Source organism: Adiantum capillus-veneris, chromosome 10 (genome assembly GCF_014529385.1).
Source record: "Adiantum capillus-veneris isolate H3 chromosome 10, ASM1452938v2, whole genome shotgun sequence".
Lineage (NCBI taxonomy): Eukaryota > Viridiplantae > Streptophyta > Polypodiopsida > Polypodiales > Pteridaceae > Adiantum > Adiantum capillus-veneris.
In genome coordinates, this window is record NC_140940.1 from 26,303,596 (window position 1) to 26,323,125 (window position 19,530).

At 42.8% G+C, this 19,530-nt stretch overlaps 1 pseudogene; it reads right to left on the reverse strand.

Annotated features, from left to right (window-relative positions):
- Positions 1-5,353: 5,353 nt before the first annotated feature.
- Positions 5,354-5,929, reverse strand: LOC147448580 (uncharacterized; annotated as a pseudogene).
- Positions 5,930-19,530: the final 13,601 nt, after the last annotated feature.

Sequence of the window (19,530 nt, forward strand, 5' to 3'; positions counted from 1 at the left end):
TGATACCAATATAAGACAAAGGGGACTAGCATATGCAAATCACCACCTCTAATATGGCTATCGCTTTCTTGTCTTTAGTGTGTATCTTTGTTGTATCTCTTGAGTCAAGGTGATTAGGATGTTGTTTTTTATGATTTAATGAGATATTATGTCAATGTAAAAGATGAATTTGGGGCTGATGTAAAGGAGAATATGGATACAAACATGCACAACGACAAGTTTTGAGTGGATTGCAAGAGTCACCTAGCTCAGGTCATGCTAAGAATCAATGGAGTGGCACACTATGTGAGAGACTAAGTTCTACAAATTCATCAAATATATCAAGAAAAGGGAAAGGAAAGGTTGATGATGACCTCAAGGTGCCAAATTTGAGTGCAGGTTTATGATGGTGGTGGTTCAAGTGGCTTAGACCAAAGTCTTGATGAGAAGTTTGGTATAACCTCTCTTAAGACATTTGGAACAAAAATAGTGCAAAAACAATAGGGCACATGACAATGATTTTGGAATATAAACATTTCAAAGAGTAAGGATTCCTCTGCACATATTGACTTATGAGAATCATGTGGCTCACCATTGTGCTTATATGGAAAAGATTGTGCCCCACTCATGTAGGATGTGGTGCCTACTTGTTTTGAAGCTTCTATTGGATATCCCAAGAGGGATCAAGCTATGGATAAGAGGATGGTTTCTCTTGATGCTAATGAGACATGGAATTTGGCACAATAGCCAAAATGAAAGAATGTGATTAATTGTAAATGGGTTTATAATGTGAAACTTAATACAAATGGCTTAATCAAATCTACCTAATGCTATACTCTTCAAAGAGGATTTGAAGGTGCTAGTTGATGTGGGTTATGTGCCTGAGAATGCTATTTGTAAAACAAGATTGTGGGTAGACTAATCTACTTGACAATCTTGCAACAAGATTTGAGTTATACGATTGGGCTTGAAAGCCAAGAAATGTAGCCTTTGAGGAAACTACATTTGGATGTGGTGAGGTGCATATTGCACTGTGTCAGTGCTACATTAGATTACACATTCTTTTATGAGTTTGGCATGATGGAGGTGTATCTCTATGATTACACAGATGTGGATTGGGATGGCAGTCTATCTGATTAAAGATGTTCTTGGTGTTGCTCTTACATAGAGTTGCAAGAACTGATCCATGATTGATTTGTTGAGTATAAATATGAAGAAAGTGTGAACAACAAAGCTCCTAGTAGCTATGACCATTTGGAGAGTAGTGGCACTACATTGTGGTACTAGAGCACTAGTTGGATTTATAATTCCCCATTCAAAGTTTGGTGCATTGAGAAGGTAAATGAGGGTTTGTAGGCCATTTGAGAGGTTTGTACCGAGCCTAAATATATTATGTTGAGTGATTGTGGTGAGCCCTTCGGTTATGATAATGAGGCTATGATACAAAATGAACAGTTTAAGTGGGTGTAGACAGTGGGAACGGTCCTTAGTCAGCACCTATACATAATTGGGTTTGGTATTTACCAACATTAGTTACTATAGTAACTGTATCTATACATAGTTGATCAAAGCCTAGTCCATGTACCTATAAATAGGACTAGGTGCTCTTATGTTTGGGGTCTTTGGCATTGGTAGTCTTTAGTCTACTATCACTTCCTAGGCTAAACAACGAGTCTTTGTAATTGTCCCTTTTTTCATCCAGCTCTTGGTGCCAATTATTATAATTTCCTTTAGTATTTGAATATATTAGCTCTAGTACTTTGCATCAAGTATCTGAAGTTGTGGTTTAAATTCACTTCATATCTCATTTCCTATGCTTGTCTAAAGTTCAAATGTGATTCTCTATCCGATCTGACACCTAACTTTGAATCTCCAACCTAGAATAGCTATCAAAAGCAACTAGCTCATTCCATTTTGGTGCTCATGGTGGTGAGCTTAAGCTCTTGATATTAACCTATCTCTCAATTGGAATTTGGAGTTACATGAACATTTGCAATGCTTCCTAGACAATCAGCAAGAGGGAGAAGACCTACCATAGTATTTGCTAAGGAACAAGACCATATCAACACGATGGCTAAAGAATCAGAGCAGGGATTTGATGGTGGACCTTACTTTTAAAATGAAGAGATGGATGTTGACCATGAACAAAGAGATACTAAGGGGCTTGGGGGATCTCAACACTCTATTGAATCAAGGAGAAGGCATTCAAAGAGAGATGAAAGATGTTCTTGTTCACATGGGTCTCACAAGCTAGACAACAAGGGCAAAGCAAAGGTTCAAACTGATGCCAGTGATGGTAGCCAACGAAGCAAAAAAATGACACATCAAAAGTCAAATAAGAGGAATGACATGGACACTATAACTGAGACAGATGATGATTATAATGATAGATGGGATGATGCTGATATTGACCACTATGGTAAACACACACACAAGGAAATAAAATATGATCATAAAGAGAAATTTAAGCATAGCGAATGAGACTCGGATCACCACAAGTCCAGACATGGGGAGCGATCAAATGATATGAAGATTATCTTTCGATGTTCAAAGGTCGAAAAAAAGATAATCCAGATGTACACATACAGGCTTTTGAGCAATATGTGGAGCTAAAGAAGGACATTGATGAAAATGAATGGGGAGAAAAGTTTCCACACACTCTCAAAGATGCTACTCAAAAATGGTATTATCATTACCCAACATGCAAACTTTGGACGTACAATAAAGTGAAAAAGGCATTTCTTTTGGAATTCATTGAAAATTGTGGGGATGAGAACATTTTTTGTGAATTGGATAGGATCAAACAAGGCAAGTTCTCAGTACAGAGCTACATAGAGAAGATCAAAGAGCCTACAAGACAATTGAATGAAGCGCCAAAAAAAAAAAAGAATGCATGCATGGTTCTTGAGTGGGTTTAAAAGCAAGAAGCCCTCGACCAAAAAAGTTCAATGATTTGGTGCAAAGAGCTTTGAAATTGGAACAATATGCTAAAAAGGAGAAATTCCACAAAGGAAGAAGAGATTTGAGTGACAGTTTCATCGTATGAGGAGTCAAGTTCCACCACTAGTTCAAGTTCATCTACGAGTGAATCAAAGGATCAGGCGAAGAATAATAAGAAAGGCTCTTGGACAAAGACCCTTGTCAAAGCAAATTTTAGAAAATTTCCACAAAGGAAGAAGAGATTCGAGTGACACTAAGTCATCATCTGAGGAGTCAAGTTCTAGCTCCAGTTCAAGTTCATCTGAGAGTGAATCAAAGGATCGGGTGAAGAATAATAAGAAATTCTCATGAACAAAGAAAATCAAAGCAATGTCAAAGCAGATTTCAAAAATACTCAAGTTCAAGTCCATCTGAGAGAAGAATCAGGTGAAGAATAATAAGAAACGCTCATGAACAAAGAAAATCAAAGCAATGTCAAAGCAGATTTGAGAAATGTCAAATATCAGACCAGTAGTGGGGAAAGTCAAGACGTGGTGTACAAAATGTAAGTCAAAAGAACACAAGTCTGATGAGTGTTTCCAGTGTGCATATTGCAAAGCATTCAGACACATGTGGAACAATTGTTAGATTTGAATGGATCATTTCAAGAAAACTAAGGATGTCTCTACGATAGCATTGACAAACCTAGAAGCAACAAATCAGGATGGGATGTTAGGGGCTAGGGAGAAAGAAGCCAATACGAGCAAGGGGTCGAGAAGAGGTAGGTATCAGATGCTTCTCGTAGGGGGTGAGGCAGAGTTGACCTTGCAATGAGAAATTTCAGCTGCTACAAGTGTGTAAAATATGGAGACTTTGCAGCCTAGTGTCTTAAAAATGTGAAGATTGAGGTGTATGAAGGGAAAACAACCATCCAGTTTTGGTGTGTGTGGTCACTAGGAGTTTTGGAGTCGTTATTGAAGAGTTACTAGATGAGCCGGATAAGGAAACAAAGTAGAATAAAGAGGCTCAAAGATGGGAGAAGCAAGGGTCCATCTCGAAGGCCATGGAGGTAGACGAGTGATAGGAGTTTAGGGCTTTGGTAGCCAAGATCACAAAGGATCACGCTAAGAAGATTCTAGACCAATTTGAATGCTTGGAGGCTAGGACCATTCGGGGAATATTTTTTGTGAGCTTACTTTAACGAGCTTTTATTGGCAAGTGGTTTATTTTTGCGAGATTTTCTTCACTCAAAAGACATGATGAAATATTTTGATTACAATTAACCACATTCATATCTTAGTCCACCAAGATTGATCCCTCACTTCTACATAGGAGTGACCTAGATGCAATCTAACATTAGGTACTTCACTTTGAATGCTAATGCTAAAATTAAACATTGACATTTAGAACAAAGACATGTCTCATTGCAAATCAAGTAGTTCTGTTTAATCTATCTATTAATCTTTACATCTAGAGAGAATGGGATCCCCAACTTAACTAGGAACAAATGCAAGACAAACTAATCATATTGAAAATAAATAAATAAATATATAATCAAGGACTCTCCTCAAACAAGCACAACCCTTTGTCTAAACTCCAAATGTCCCAAGACAACAATTACCATCCTATATGCACCGTAGACTGCATAAACATGAAACTAATTAAAACTTCAATTTTCTTCATATTTTAAGTGCACTTATTTTGAAGCCTTGAAACTTCTATGCACAAAAATAGTGAAATTATGTACCTTGCACAATCGGCATGCATGCATAGAGACATATGGTACACACCGCCTTTATAAACTTTGTACAAGTGTGCTTTTGTTGAGGTGCAGGGTTTCTTGCACATCAAGAACTCCCCACATCCAATATGTCAGCCATATAAGCATTACCCATGTGAAACCATGTGATATTTCAGGTGTGCCATGTGATGCTCTTTAGGCCATGTGAAGGGTCAAGGACCAAGCTGGCAATTTGCCCTTTTGAGGAAATTCATATGTCCCTTATAGATGTGCAAAGACTACATGTGTTGCCTACATAAGAAGGCTATTTGTACTCAAAGTTAGTCTGATGCAATAACTATGTTCATTTCCAACATGAATAGTTCATTGTGCATCATCCTAATTACCCTTTCAATTGATATCAGAGCCATCATCATGTTGGCATGAGCATATCCCCAATCTTTATCTATGCTCTATGCTAGATTGAACATCACTATATATTGCTAACCATAATCTCCTCTTAAACTTTATAGCAATAGACACACCTACATGCATTGATTCAATCAAAGTTTGGGCAAGTTCTTGGCAATCCCAATAAACCACTACCCTCGTTTCATGTAATCACTTGGACGGAATTTTCTTTTGATCAGTATTGCCCAGAGGTCAATAGAGGAACCAATCAAAAGCAATCAATCATAAGACCACACGACTAATTAATTTCATAGTGGACACTAGTTAATTAGAGCTCCATCTTTGAAGCACAAAAATCCCTATGATGATAGAAATTATTGTTATGGCAAAAGTAACTAATAACTTTCTATTTGAGGCCATTTTGTGACCATGCTCCCCGCGAGGTTGAGTTGGAGATGAGTTGTCGAAGAAGTTCCAATGTTATCCTCATTTCCGCTATGAGAACGTAAATCATGTGCTATTCTTTCTCGCAATATGACATATTTGTTGTACGGTATGCACTCAATTTCCACATTAATTAGCATGAGCATCCAAGTCAATGGTAGCTATAAGGAAGGCATAGAAACTACATGCCACCATTCGTTGTGCAAATTTTTCATTTTGATGCAATGTAAATATCTTACATTCAATTGCTTCTTCACACAATAAGCCCATTATAGGTGGATGAACCTCATCGTAATGTTCTTCGGTATGGCTTTTAGCCACCATCATACCACATAAGTTGCAACGTTCTAAATTGCGCTTGCAATGTACTACATGCAATTAATCAAAATTTGATGAGGGTACTTGTTTCTCACAATGAGAAGAAGGTAGTGCTATGAGGCTCACCCATAGGTGCATTACAAGATGGCATCTTGCTTTCTTGAAGGTACTTGTAGCTCACAACGAGCACAAAAGGAGGTAGTGCTGCTAGGCTCACCCATAGTTGCGTTGCAAAACAACATCTCGCTTTCTCTTCTCTCGTCTTGGCAATTAATCAAAAATTTGATAAAGGTACTTTTCGCTCACTGTGAACAGAGAAGGAGGTAGTGTTGCGAGGCTCACCCATAGGTGCATTGCAAGACGACGTCTCGCTTTGCTAAAGGTACTTGTCACTTACAGTGAGCACAAAAGAAGGTAGTGCTGCTAGGCTCACCCATAACTGTGTTGCAGAACGGCATCTCGCTTTCTCTTCTCTTGTCTTGGAAATTAATCAAAAATCTGATGAAGATACTTGTCGCTCATTGTGAACGGAGAAGGAGGTAGTGTTGCTAGGATTACTGCTGCAGGATAACGTCTCGCTTTCTCTTCTCGATTTGCAAGCTGTGTCATATAGAGCCAGAGACAAAGTTCGATCACATTTTCATTGTCCAATTACAATACTATGAGGTACGAGGCCGCTTTCATTGTCTATTCAAAGAGGGCGTTGGGCCATTGGTTAGAGTCATGAGATATCATGATCAGAGATGCCTTGGGACGTTGTTTTTGCTAGAGTTACACAGACACAAGGAGTCTCTTGAGGAGATCAGACAATGAGAGACATTCACAGAAGGAGATCATTGACTTCTTTAGAGCAGGGGCTCGACTTCAGAGCCCACCTATACTAGAGGTATATTAGTTGATATAGCCATTGAGATCAGGAGGGCTAGACACCCACGTCTATGTGGGCACCCACAACATCAACGGAGACTCCGTTAGAAGATTAGGACTATTCTAGCACGACATGGGAGACATCCAGTACGACTCTTTACAAAGGTGGACATTGACAATGCTCTTCAGCGATCAATGCAATACTTTCTCGAACCATACCCAATGCCAAGCATCCTCGGACATTGATGATGATGTTTTTAGTTTTTCACTTTACACCTTCTTTATTTTGTACCCATACATTGTATTAGATCCACCAAAATTGTATCGATTTAATCATCTCATATGTCCTTTTGGCCTTTTTGAAGACGTTGAAGCTCTCTCTCTCTCTCTCTCTCTCTCTCTCTCTCTCTCTCTCTCTCTCTCTCTCTCTCTCTCTCTCTCTCTCTCTCTCTCTCTCTCTCTCATACACACACACACACGACAATTTGATATGACGGCTCCAAAATAAGGTTACTGTCCTACATTTCCTAGCAAAAATTACTTTAAGAGAACTTGTATTCTTGATGGCCCCATCAACGCTCCAATTGACACTCACACAGTACGGAACACGTGCAATTTTTGTCAAGTTTGACAAATTAGGTTGCAGAATCCAGATCTTCCACAAGCACAGAGAGTGATAATATCACCAAAGTCGAGAGAGTTGAGTCGCTTATCCTCGACCAGATCCCAAAGCATAGCAACAACATCTTTTCCTTCGCCTGCACAGAGAGAGCAGTCAAAAGATAACACTGTTGACATACCCAGACAAGCTGTGTGGGCGTGGCCGGACAAATTGGTGAGAAGCTTGCAAACCTTCACCTAGACAATGCTTTTTAAATGGGGCCGGTTGCCGGTGGGCGAGCCTCTCTGCCACGTCGGCAGAGAGTCCGATATCTAGGACGAGCCGTGGCCTCACTGGTCTACTCGTTAGTTCTCTTATGTGTATTCCTAATCTCAAAGGGTGAATATTACGTGGAGTTTTTGGTAAACTAATTAAGCACGTGAAAACTGGAAATAATTGGGACTTCTGCCAAGCTAGCTAGCACTTGTATCTTTGATGTTCCTTGAGTAGGAACCTTGCTCTCTAGATTTCTACGTGAGCGCATATAATATCCGCTTTGCAATAGCTCTTTCTTAGGCTATCATGACTATGTGACAATGTCTCTCTCTTCCTTGACTATGCTAGACCTGAGGCCTTAGGATCTTTAGCCTTGAGGCGGGCGTTGATTTGAAACATTTACCTTACTACAAAAATGAAAAACACTTTTACTTCTTCTTCAGCTTCAACCAACAATGTTGATGACTCTCAGGTACGTCTTTTCGACCCTTCTTTCTTTTCAGTAGCTAGAAGTAGTCATAATCTGTATTAAGAAAGGTTTAAGTTTTAGCTAAGTCGAATTTGAAGAATTTGCATGTTTTTAGTGATGGTCCATCGAAGTTTTTAATGATGGTCATATTCGATGGGCTTCTTCCAAGAATGTTTTAGTTAGTACTCATTACACAAGTTCTTCCATAAAAGCCCTCAATCGTTCGAGGCGTTTAAGGAAAAAACATCTTGTGATAGATCGTCCTTTAAGTCCGGTTCATACCTCTCAAGTTATTTATGTTATTTATAGTATTCATGATAGTTCTATGATGTATGTTGGCCAAACTTTTCGAACAGCTTTTGTCCGTTTTCAGGAACATGTAAGAGAAGCGAGAAAAGTTCAAAGTAAGAGCACCGTACGTAAAAGTGTGAAACCTTTGTATGCAGCAATAGCAAAACATGGCTTTGAGTCTTTCCGTTGTTTTCCCAATTGAGCACATAGAGGGTAATTTTAGAAACTCTAAAGAGTTCTATAAATGAGCGTGGCCTCGAGAGTTGTTTTGGATGAGAACTTTGCATACTTTTTTCCCTAAAGGTTTCAACTTGGAAGGAAAGTCTTCTTTACGTAAAAATGAAACAATTTACCATAAGAAACCTATGCTTTGGCGAAGGCATCCCAAACCCGAATTAGTTCTCCCTTCAAGTCAGTTTAAAAGAACTTGGATTTGTAAAGGTTCTTGTTCAGATCCACCTTCTATCCCTGAAATCAATCTAGTTGTTTTGGACAACACTATTTCTAGTAGAGTACAAGGTCTCCCTAGGGCTTCAATCTCTAGAATTGAGAGTGATGACCCTTCTAACCATATAATTTTTACTTATAGAGATTTCAAACGGAGATTGATTTATCTATCTAGAGCCATGGAGTTGGGTTCTTTTTCCTATAAATTATTTGAAAGGTATAATATAAGGATCCTATTTAAGCTCTTGTATACCCTTGAGAACTACTCTTATGAAGATTTGGAGCTAAGAGAGTCTCATAGTACTCAACTTCGAGTATTGTTAGGCAAATTTTTGAAGTCCAAGTTTCCTAGCTTGAAAAATCCCTTGGTTGGAAAGAAAGATTTGTTGATAACTATTTTTACCTCCCCTGACTTAGACAAGATTGGATTAAGCTCTATTTTGAGATCTCAAGAAGCTTTGGATGCTCTCCCTCCTTGTGTGAGAAAGGTATGGAACCATCCCGTTGTAGCTTTCAAATATGTGAAAACTTTAGGACAAAAAGCTTTCAACTATACATCGGACGTAATCTTAAAAAGCAAGAAAGGCTAACTATCTCAAGTATCGATTGCCCTTGTAGTAAAATTGCCTTTTCTTCCTATGTAAATGGAGCTTTGGGTCATGTAGTTACTGCCGATTGTTCTATTCTCAAGGGGTACTAAATATAGGCTCCCTTCCTCAAATGACTCTTGCCTTCTCAAAGCCATAGAGAAAGGAATTTCTAGTTTCGTAGTAAAGTTTAAGGAGTCTTTAGGTGTCACGTGCACATCTAACCCTATGTGTACGTGGACGAGCTACTTCAGGGCAAGGGTTCAGTCAGTCTAGCCTAGGAAGTGTTTTGGCACTTTGTGAGTCTGTTCGCAGACCGTACATGTCTAGGCACTTAGAGTAGATGCATATCCTCTGGTTGCACACAGCGTGACCATCAGATTTCAGTCAGAATCCATCTGTCACGATTGTGACTATGTTAACAGCAATACATCTACTCCTAGTTGCAGATACGCGAAGTGCCATGCCAAGGAGGATCCCTGCACTTGGATGGTCACACCCCTTCGCCCAAGAGATGTGTCTCTTTGCCAAAAGCCACACTCCTTCGACGACTGGTCACACACCTTTGCTCTACGGGTGCGACTCTTCGCCCAATGGTTGCAGCTCTTCGCCGAAAGGATGTGTCTTTACGTCTCAAGTTATGTCTCTTCACCAAGAGACGTGTCTTTTCATTTATGTCTCTTCGTCTCCTATATAAGGAGCCCTTGTATCACACATTCAATCAATCAAACACAAAGTCTTCTAAGTCTTGTCTCGAGTACAGTTCAAGTTTCTTAAGTCTTAATCATGAGTTTAAGTACTTAATTAAGGATTAGCACATAGAATCCTCACAGTGGTATCAGAGCAAATTTTTTCCCCCCCCCACCCTCACCCCCCCTCCCCCCCCCCCCCCCCCCCCCCCCCTCTTTTCCCGAAGTTGCATGGAAGCAGAAGAAAGATGGAATTCAACTTCTTTGCCGATGGTATGAGGTAACTGATTTAATTTTACACATAAAAAAACAACATAAACAGAATGGGACAGCAGTGTGCGCGAGTGTGTGGCGTACCCAGAGTATGTGTGTGGCGTACGCGGAGAATTGTGTGTCCCTATTCACTTTGGTTGCTCGCACCCTTTCGCATGAAAGATAATCGCCCTTGATTGCATCCTTTGGGCAGTACCTCTTCTGGCTCGCACCCTTTCGCGCATCATCGCGTCTCTTCCCAAGTGGCAGCTCCTTGCAGCGTGTCGGATTTTTTTTCGCTGGCTGTGTTGATACGACGCTGCTGCTGAAACGATATTGCGTTGGCTTATTTTTACGCTGGGTATCTTTGTACACTATTACTTTATTAAGTGCCCGCCCGCCCAACTTGAGTGGCCAGCCCACAAGGGGGTGACTTGGATTCATTAACCAAAAGACCCATTAAAATAAAATGGCAACCAGCGTATTCCTTTTTCGTATGTTTCTTGCTTCCCGCATCTCCAGCGCTAGCCTTCCTCTCAGTGATTGAAATAATCTTCCAACGTTGGCAATGCTGCACACATTCCCTCGCGGTGATTCCTGCATGCCAGCCTCGTACTCCTCATGGAGGATGACGCCTATGATGATTCTGTTCCGTACTGGTCGTATGTAGACGAACTACCAGCAGAAATTCTCCCTAAAATTCCACACCTGGCACACCAGAACCTGTTCCCGAACCAGAACCTGCATCTTTTCGTAATTCCCTTTGAGGTGTAACCATGCCGAATTCTCAGGACGGAGGTCAATCTGACGATGCCCTTACTCTTATTAAGGAGCAGATGGCCACACTTTCAATAAGCCTCGCATCACTTCACACTCGCTTGGATGAGATGCACACGGAAAACACTTCTCGAAGTTGACCTGCTGTTTCTCGGACTACTAATGCAGCATCTTCAACACCTTCTTCCGAAGCTTCAGTGGACGAACCAAACGGATCAGATCCAACTGAAGAGGTAGACAATCGCGAACTTCAATTACTTTATAAAATTTTTAATGCTGCACAAAAGAAGAAGCTTGATGTTAAACTGTCAGAACCATACAATGGTCGCCGCGACAAGCGCGTGCTGGACCAATGGCTGTTCAAAATGGAGATTTACTTATCGAACACGGACTTGGTCGAGAGTAAAAAAGTTGCACTTGCTAGTTCTTTGCTCAAGGACACAGCATTTCTTTGGTGGCAACGACGGGTTGCTGATGGTAAACACACACCTTCTTGGGAGAAATTCCGGCGTGCTATTCGCAAGGCGTTCGAACCTGCCAATGCGGATTTTCATGCCCGGTCCTCTCTTCGCCGCCTGAGCTAGACAGGTTCCTTGGCCGCGTACATCACAGAGTTCCAAAGGCTAACTTTTGAGATAGAGACCTTAGTCCCTGAAATGAACGAGGAGAGAGGATCTCCTGGCCACACGGACCGCCTTCTACAGATACGCGTCGGACAAACCACCCGACCATAGCCACCATCCGGCAGCTCCCCCGTGCTGGGGCCAGCGTCCGAGGACGTAGGCGTGCACCTGTAAGACCGAGCATCCCATACCACCCGGACTCACCTCCTCGAGGTGAACTCGCGCACTCCTAGCCTCGCGGGCTAACCACTGGCACTTTGCCAGTGGGGTCGATAACTGCAAATGAGGCCTTGGCCTCCCTTTTATAATAATGGCCGGCCACACCGGCCGTATTCACACTATGTCCGTCCAAACACTGGACGCCCATCCCGACGGCATCTGGGCTAGATCCCCTCTCCTATGAACGGGACATAACATACTTCCCCCCTTAAGAACCATTGATGTCCTCATCAATGAAGTGGGGATACTGAGCCTTCAAAGCTCGAACAGGTTTCCAAGTAGCAAACCTTTCAGATTGACCCTTCCATTTAATTAAGTACTCGTCATAAGACTTTTGGGGCGAATGACGGGTACGATGATCTAAAACTGCTTCTGGTTCTCGAGGAATATACTGAGTTTGCATATCTTGCCATACATTCTCCTCGATAGGCGCAACAACGTCGGCTTTGCCCAATTTCACTTTAAGGCGGCTGACATGAAACACTGGATGTACACTAACATCCGAAGGAAGAGCCAGTTTATAGGCAACTTGGCCAATTTTCTTTGTGATCAAGAACGGACCACAATATCTAGCTGAAAGCTTATAATGCTTTCCTGTTCGCATAGTCTTGGAATCCTTGGGTATCTTCTGATAGATCATAGACCCATTGTCCCACATCTAGAGTTCTTGTAGACCTCTTTTGATTAGCATAAGTAGTGACTTGGTCACGAGCCGTTCCTATACTATCCTTAGCCAATTTCAGCATTTCCTACATGTCATACAGGAAATCACGAGCTTGGCGTTCCTTGACTTTCTCTAAGCCAATAGCAATCGGGGATTTAGGCTCAAATCCATACATCAGCATGAATGGGCTAAATCCAGTAGCAGAATGCTTGCTACTATTATAGGCAAACTCTAAGTGTAGAAGATACCTTTCCCAATCAAACTGCCTGTGAGAGACATAAGCTCTCAACATGTCCTCTAACGTCTGATTCATCCTCTCAGTTTGTCCGTCGGACTCTAGATGGTCAGAAGACGACATACTCAACTTCGTTTGAAGGTGAGCAAAGACATCTCGCCAAAATCGACCAGTGAACTTAGTACCACGATCACTGACGATATCTTCTGGGAGACAATACAGCTTATAAAGTTGATCGACAAATAAAACAACCAACTCATGGCTTTTTATTGTCGACTTCGTCGGTATAAACTTCGTCATTTTCGTCAGTCTATCGACCACAATCCAAATAGCGTCATTGCCTCGACTAGTATTTGGCAAACCATCGATGAAGTCCATGGAAATACTCTGCCACTTGGCATCTGGGATTTCCAATGGGTATAGTAGGCCAACTTTCCTAAGGCGCTCTGTCTTATTGACCTGACACTGAGCGCATCTCTTCACATAGCTCTCTATGTAAGAGCGCATCCTTGGCCAATAGAAATCTCGCTTGACCAAAGCCAAACTTCTCTGGATGCCTGGGTGCCCAGCGCTAGGAACATCGTGGCATTCACACAAAATCCTTTGTCGAATCTCATCGTGTCATGTGACACATCCAACCCTATGTGTCCGTGGACAAGCTACAGCATGATCACGGTTCAGTTCAGTCAAGTCAAGTCTAGATTAGAAGTGATCTGGCACTTTTGTGAGTCTATTCATAGACCGTGCATGCCCAGTCACTTAGCATAGATGCATATCCTTTGGTTGCACACAACATGATCATCAGTATTCCCTTCAGAATCCATCAGATTCAGTCAGGGGAATTTTCCAGTGCATTTAGCCTATTTTTCCTATTTTTGGTTATTTTCACTTATTATTTTTAAGTGACTTTCCAACAAAAGTAGGTAGGGCAATTTTGCTATGTTAATATATAAGCAAACCCAAGTTAGCACTTTCTGACAGAAGAGGCAATAGGAGCTTCCCGCTCAAGAGGCAACTTCTCAGCAGTACCCCCTCAAAACCCCTAGCGTTTTTGGATCCCCATCTTCGCCGGGCCTTTCCAGATCTTTGGCGTTCCCATCCATTGCAGGATTGCCATCCTCCCCATCACTACCGAGCGACTGCAGATCCCCATCATTGCCACAGTTTGCTAGCATTTTTCCATTTCAGCCTATTAGCGTTTTTGGTCTCCAACAAGCCCAACGTTTTTGGCAAAGGACACAGGCAGCCCCAGCGCTAGTGTTTTTCAGCCCCATCAAAACCACAACGTTTTCAGCCCTACGGTACAATAGCAGATTCAGCCCCATTGGTTGCAGAAGTCCCCCCATTTTCAGCCCAAGAAAACGCAACCAAAACAGTCATTTTCAGCCACCACCGAAACAGTCCCGAAATTCAGCAATTAGAAGATCTCAAATTTCAGGGCCTTCGGAAGACGGTTTTACGTCTCTGGTGTCGTATCTCTCTTCTCTCTATCTCTCAGTCTCATACACTTGCATGCACATTGTTCATTCACTTTGTTCGTGATCATAGCACTTTCCATTAAGAACGGAAGGCTCTCCCTTCCATAAGAACTAAAAAGAACCCTTGAGCACATTTCGGAGCACTCATCTTGAGCAAGGTGCAAACAATCATTCCGCTGCACCTAACATTGGTATCAGAGCTTTGACAGTGTTCTGTATCACTCAAGGAAAGAACCACAAGATTTTTTTTTGCTTGTTGAGGTCGCACGAACCCAAGTTCGCTTGGGCGTGTCGATTCCTAATCGTGTTTTGTTGAAGAGTGACAGGAATCCCAAGAAAGAAGGGCTTGTCCAGCCCCCCCTTGTGTCTCTTTTCATTCATTGAGAGCGGACCATGCACTTAGCGGCCGGCCAATCGACGTGAGGTGGGAAAAAGCAACCTTGGTGTGAGTGCAAGGCCGCCAAGGGGTGCACCCGCGGAAAAGAGTAGAACTCGGGTGAAGAGAAGATCCTTCTCAAACGCGATTTGCAAGCGAAAGAAAACCTCAAGAACCCAAGAACCAAGACCCCCAAGAACCCGAGTTCCTCGCGAACTTAAGAACCCAAGACCACAAGAACCCACAAGAACCCACGACTTCAGAATGGTCATCACTCGAAGCGGAATGGATACTTCGCTTGGAGGTGATGAGCATGAGAGAGGCGAAGAAGAATTTTTCCCACTAGGAGGTTTTTCTGACCCTTCCCAATCTACGACAAGGATTGCACTAAATTCTATGGAGGCTTTCGACAAGAGGATGATGGACAGGAAGTTAGAAAGCGAAGAAAGAATCGCAACCTCGTAAATCTGGGGTCTCTGTCGGAGACAATCGTCTCAGGCATGCCATGTAATCTGAAAATCTGGGCCACAAACAATCTCACTAAGTGATCCGGCTTGACTGTTTTCTTCACTGGAATGAAATGAGCCTGTTTGCTACATCTGTCAATAACAATCCAGATACCATCGTGACCACTCTGTGTTCTCGTGAGATAAAAAATGAAATCCATCGCTATACTTTCCCAGGGGCGGGTGGGTATGGGTAAAGGCTGTAACAATCCCTGTGCCTTATGCCTGTCAAACTTGACCTTTTGGCATACCAAGAAACTGCGCACAAATTCTTCCACATCCTTCTTGAGTCTCGGCCAACATAAGTATCTCTCTACCCCTTTCATGGTGGTAGCAATGCCGCGGTGACCCATAAAAGGTGGACAGTGGCATTCAATCATAACCTTTTCCCTCAACGGTCGTGTAACTCACAACATAGTCTTTTTCATCAAGTAGCCTTCTCGAAGGGAGTATCCTTCTACAGTCTCCCCATCCCGTATCCGTGTGAAAATATCTGCAAAATCTGTATCTGTGGCATACTGATCGACCATATCCTCGAAGCTCCTATGATGTATCGCGGAAATAGCCAGAACCAACGGTTTCCGAGACAAAGCATCTGCCACCACATTCTTCTGTCCCTGCATGTGGACAATCTCGAAGTGGAACTGTGACAAGATGTTCGCCCACCGCATCTGCTTTTCCGAAAGCTGCTTCTGTGACAAGAAGTAGCGCAAACTCTGATGGTCTGTAAAGACAGTAAAATCCGCTCCGAGTAGGTAATGCCACCACTGAGTAAGAGCATGGATAACTGCCAAAAGCTCTTTCTCATAGATCTGTGATGTCATCTCCAGCCTAGAGAACAAACGGATCTCGTAAGCTATGACATGGCCTTCTTGCATCAAGACCGCACCCAGACTATGACCACAAGCATCACAATATACTTCAAATGACTTGTGCAAGTCCGGCAAAGTCAAAATTGGTCCCGTAGTCAATTTCTGTTTCAATGTTTGAAAGGCAGTCACCTCTGTGGGTCCCCACGAGAAAGGTACTCCTTTCTGTGTCAAGATATGCAAAGGGGAAGCAACCTCTGCAAACTTTCGTATGAACTGCCTGTAGTACGAACACAGTCCCAAGAAGCTTCTAACTTCATGGACATTCCGCAAGTCGGGCCAATCACGGATAGTCTCTATCTTGGCCGGATCCATTTGCACTCCTGCTACTGACACAATGTGTCCCAAAAAGTGTATCTCTGGTAGAAAAAATTCACTTTTCTTTGCATTAATCACTAACTTGTGATCTCGTAATGCCTGAAAGACGTGAAGCAGATGATCTCTGTGTTCTGCCTCATTCTTGGAGAAAACAATGATGTTGTCAAAGAAAGTGCCAACAAATAGCCTGTACTCTCGAAAAATCCTGTCCATCATCCGGTTAAATGTCGCAGGAGCATTGGTTAAGCCAAAAGGCATCACCAAAAACTCAAATAACCCAAAAGTCGTTCGAAAAGCTGTCTTGTAGACGTCTCCCGACGCTATCCTGATCTGATGATATTCACTCTTCAAGTCAATCATGCTAAAGCACAAGGATCCTTGTAACCTGTCGAGTATATCATCAATCCTAGGGATCGGAAATCTGTTCTTGATGGTGATTTTGTTGAGAGCTCTATAATCGATGCACATTCTCCAAGATCCGTCTTTCTTCAAAACCAACAACACTGGAGAGCAATACGGTGAAGTACTAGGCTGGACAAGACCCTTTTCCAAGAGGTCTTTCACTTGGTTCATAATCTCTTCATTCTGTGCTCGGCTCACACGGTAGGGTGGCCGGTTCGGTGGTGTACTTCTAGGTATCAGATCAATGGTATGATCTTCAGGACGAGCAGGTGGTAACTCATCTGGCAGGCCTTCTAAGAAGCAATGGGCGTGAGAGTGTAGAAAATCTTGGCGTTCTTTATCAAGTTTAGACAGATTTGTCCTATCATCATCACTCAACTCTTTCATAAAGATCGAGTAAACAAACAGACTGGATTTCATTAATTTTGAAATGGCCGAAGCCAATACAATAGGGACAGACTCGCCCTTCAGTTTAATATCAAGTACAATTGTTCTGCCCTTTTCTGTAGTCAAAGTCGCTTTTCTTGCCCGATAATCGACCACGGCGTTGTTCTTGTGGTACCAGGGAATCCCTAAGAGAACATCACAACCCTCCAAAGGCATTATGAAGAAGTCCTCATGCCCCAAATACCCCTGACAATGCAACAGAAGTTTGCCAATGACAGGTGTAATGGCTACATCCCTATCGGGTGCCGCTAGAACTGCCTCTGCAAGTGTTCCTATCTAATCGGGAGTAATCTCGAGCCGCGCCGCCAATTCCGGTGAAATGAAGTTGGCCTTGGCTCCTGCATCAAAGAAAATCAGGGCCTCTTGATCTTTCACTTTGGCCCAAGCTCGGCAAAGTTCTGTACTCTCATCCATGGTGTCGAGATCAGTACCCACACAATCTGGAACCAGTCCTGTTTTCATCTTGCCTTTTCGTACACGGGCCTCAGTTGCTCTTGAACTCTCAGGCCTTTCGTCGTCCTTGTCATTTCGTTCTTTTTGTGCCTTTTTAGGGCACTTTGCGGAGATATGTCCAAGTTCCCCGCATCCAAAGCACTTCCCCTCCTTGATGAAGAGAGCTCTCTCCTGAGGAGTAAGCTTGGGGTCGTGCATCCTTTCTCTCTGGGTTGCTCTTTCTCTTTCTACTTTGATTCCCAAAAGTCTGTCCGGGTCGTTGTGTCGTGACCTCATCTGTGGGGTAGGTCAGACTGCCAGAGTGAATTGCAAAGCCCCGCTTCGCATGACTCATCAACTCCTGAATAGAAGCTGACTTCTGTTCTAAGCAGTGATCTCGGATCTCTGTAGGTAGACCCAAGGTAAACCGCTCAATCTGTCCTTTGAACGAGAGCTTTTTGAATGAAGAGGCGGGTAGAAAAGAGCTCCAGAATCTTTCACAGTAAGAATTCACTGTACGCTCTTGGTCATCTGGAGATGGTTCCAAGCAGCTCGTATACCTCGTTCAAACTCTTGAGTCAACCAAGAAGAAATAAAAAGCCTCTTGAATTTCAGCCATGTAACTGGGACAGTCTTGCTTAATAGAAGCGTGGACCACCAAGTGCGAGCATTCCCCTTAAAATAAGAAGCAGCTCTCCGAATCTTGGAGTGCTCTGAATAGCGTCCTCCCGCGAAAGCGATGTCAAACTGCTGTATAAAAGACAGCCTTCGAAGCATCGGAGTATCCCGAAAAAGTATCAAACTTGAGTGCTTGGCCACCTTCCTTAAACTCTCGGACTTTCTTGCTTTTATCTTCGAGAAAGTCATACGGGTTGGCTTTGTAAAAATTCTTCTTGTTCGCATAAAAGTTTCCGTTGTCAGAGTCTGAATTGTCCATAGACGAGTCCTCTATAGAAGTGTCACTCACTGGGCGAGATTTAGACTTCTTTGCCTTTTTCTTGCCCTTTCCGAAGCGTTGTTTCTTGCTTCGCTTTTTGCTCTTTCGGTCTTCTTCGCTCGAGTTTGAAGAGCTAGAAGAATTGTCAGAAGAAGAAGAAGAAGAAGAAGAAGAAGAACTGGGTAAGCCGTCGAACTTGACACGCTTCTTTTGTTTCTTTGTCTTGTCGGATGTCGACTGACGACCCAAATATCCCGGGAAGTCAGTGCCTTTCTTCTGCTTTTTGCCGTGCTTTTTATCTTTCTTTTGCACGTCGAAAAGCTGAGCAATCCGTGCATCAACCAGGTTCTCCAGTTCCTTCTCCGTATATTTCTTGGAGGCAAAAGGTTTCTTGAGAGCGGGTTTCGGGAGTGGTGTTGTGGTTCTCTGCCACTCCGTCTGTACCTCTTCCAAAGAGGTCTGGTTCATATATTTTGCCATCTTCGGGTCCTTGGCAAAATTGAGCATCATCATTGTTGCATCGCCAATCAATTGACGACGCTCCATCTCTCGCTGCTCCGCCTGAGTAGGCCTAGGCGGGCCATACTCCGTGCCGGAATCTTCGTTGTGATCCCTGCCCGCATCTCCAGATGCAAAGGGAGTCGACTAATCATTGCTTGAAGCCATAGGTGCTGCGGAAAAAAATTTGGGGATCGGATTTCCCGTAGAAGAGAAATCGGCCGTGCTCTGATACCATTGTAACAGACTTGGACACTCCAAGTCACGAATCAACCGCAACAGCACCAAATAACCACTTCAAAACGATTCACAGATCACAATAGATTTGCACTAGCCTGGCGGAGTTCCGTGCCTAGAGATATTGGCCCCAAAGACTGGCACCCCTTCAGTATTTCTTTTTATATTAATCAGATCAAAGTACAAGAGAGTGGTAGGGTTTCACTCTCAGACTCTGCGTCCAGATGCTTTGAGAAGTGAAG